Source organism: Chanos chanos, chromosome 6 (assembly GCF_902362185.1).
Source record: "Chanos chanos chromosome 6, fChaCha1.1, whole genome shotgun sequence".
In the NCBI taxonomy this organism is placed as follows: domain Eukaryota; kingdom Metazoa; phylum Chordata; class Actinopteri; order Gonorynchiformes; family Chanidae; genus Chanos; species Chanos chanos.
In genome coordinates this window covers 9,118,041-9,120,540 of record NC_044500.1, presented here as the reverse complement: position 1 = coordinate 9,120,540, position 2,500 = coordinate 9,118,041, and the positions used below count along the sequence as shown (strand labels likewise).

Here is a 2,500-nt window from a genome sequence, read left to right as displayed (position 1 = left end):
TGTGTGTGTATGCGTGCGTGTGTGTGTGTGTGTGTGCGTATGTGTGTGTGTATGTGTAAGTGAGTGTGTGTGTGTGTGAGTGTACTTATATGTTGTATTTATTGCTGGTTTATTTCTGTATGTGCAAGGGACTCTAGGGACACCAAGCTTGGACTGATGGAAAATTGCTTTCGGGCTAAGGTATCATTCACTGCAATAGCACGCACACGCACACGCTCATGCACACACACACATACACACTAACACTCACACACACTCTAAAAATGTATATCTTAATCATACATCATAGGTTGCATACAAACATACAGCCCAAAACATGGTTCATATCCCATGAATTTACACCCTTTCTCTCTCTCTCTATATATATATATGTGTGTGTGTGTGTGTGTGTGTGTGTGTACAGTATATGTATGGATGTATGGATGTACATGCATACATACATACAAAAGGAATTTCCATTTATTTCCATGGAAATGTTTGGCTTGGCTTCATTTCAACAGGTGACTTTTTTCAGATCTGAAGAGACAGGATTCACGTCAAAAAAAAAAAAAGGCACTCTATCCCTACGCCTTGGCGAAACGTGAAGCTCCCTCCCTCTCGTTTCCGCGGTGACATGTTTACCTCTAAAGTGCCGCGCGTTCGTGTGCGTCCATTAGCCCGTTGTTCGCTCATGTGTTTGGAAGATGGCCAAATTCAAACAACTCTCAGGCCGCGCCAGCTTTTAGCCAGCTTCATCTGCGCTCTGCGCTCAGCTTTCAGCTAACATTAATTCTGCCATCGGTCAAAATCTTGGGAAATCATTTCAGGACAGTTGCATTAGCGATGAGTGCGATATATAAAATGATTTTTTTTATTTATTTATTTTTTTTACAGGGGCTTCTACTATCTCCACTCGCACTCATGACAGTGTACGCGTATCAAAATGTGTAAAACAACCTAGCTGAGATCTGATCTGCTTACCGAAGTGTTATAGTAAAATAACAGGTGTTTCAAATCTTTTTTTTTTTTTTTTTCATTCTGGGTGAAATCGTCCTCTGGGAACAGAAATGGTTTATCTCAACAATAAAATTTATGGACAGCTCAGTTTGAAAATGTACACAAGAGGGTCATGTTTAAATAAATAATAAACTGATCAAGGGATTGCCATCCATGCAGACAAACTCACCTAAAATTAACAACCAATAAGATAATTTTCAGATGACCAATCAGGATTCTCAAACCTTGCAGAAACCAATAAATAACCAACAGTTCATATTTCAGGGCCAATGAGGAGCATTCAGCTCATTTAGAAAAGACCTATGGAGGCCTTAGGGGCCATAAAATCTGTTCCACATATACATCAGAGGAAAAAAAAATCTGCCTAACATCAAAATTCATATTATGCAGCGTACTGCATACACTGTGGTCTCTCCCCAGAGGTAACGCTTTACACGCAGATGGATTCTTCCCTTAGTCGTGGGGTACATTTTGTTCTCTATTATGGTCCTTGAGAAACAAATTGAATCATTTCAAGTCAGAACAGATTTACAGAGTGGGTTCAGCAAAGATTGCATTCTGATTGGCTGACATTGCAACATGTGTCAGCGTCAATCAATGTCCATGAGTGTCTGAGATTCTGGATCAGGCCCAATGTTAAACCGTCCACGTTACATTTGTAGGTTTCTGGTGGCCAGGTGTGGAAATGAACTAGTATATGTCAATCTGATTCCTTCTCCACAGGTCTATTAAATTATTTTAGTAATGATAAGCAAATAAAACATGTTTGTCTCTTCTTTCTGTTGGTACGGTCTCAGAAAATAACAGTGTAGAGCTACTCTGAGCTGACATCTTCCTCATTATGGTCCAATGCAAGTGCGAGTTAAATTGTCTCGTGAGAAAAGTGCTCCACAATAACTCCTTAAGAGTCATCGCACAGATAAGACTTTATCTTCATGACTGATTTTCTCCATCGAGGTGTGAATAAAAGAGCGAGCTAAGCGTTAACTAAGAAGGTCTCGTGCAGGAACATAGCGCCACTACTCATTACCTCGCGCGCTTCGACCCCGAGGTGCCAAAACTGCACAGCTGCGCACGGAAATCACGCGGCTACAGCGGAAGACACGGTGTCATATGTTGTACTGGTTTATTTAGTCTTTCTGTCAGCGTGGATATTCTGCGAAGTAACGGCAACTTGCATCTGTTTATTTCCCTGTAGTCGTGAGTTTTCATATTCGTGTGTTGACAGCCGAAGCCTCAGGCTACAGTTGCTGGGCTGCCTAACCTTCGACAATCACGCATACCTGTTCATTCACTCGTGCTCCCCAGCATCCACCACATTTGTCGGAATGATGTCAGTGACCTAAAAGAATCTAAGTAATGTACTCCCTCCGGGACGGCTTCGACAGATCATCTTAGATGTCACTTCATTTGTATTATCTTTTGTCTTCTCTTTGTTTAACTTGTATGTTCTCTGTTAGCAAACTGATGGAAGACAGAGAGAGACAATGCACTGAATTGAAAC

General features: G+C 41.2%; 1 protein-coding gene across 1 annotated transcript in view; it reads right to left on the bottom strand.

Moving 5' to 3' along the window:
* Positions 1-2,500, bottom strand: part of gjd1b (gap junction protein delta 1b) — a 14,379-nt gene that overhangs the window by 11,133 nt on the left and 746 nt on the right. The window lies entirely within an intron of this gene.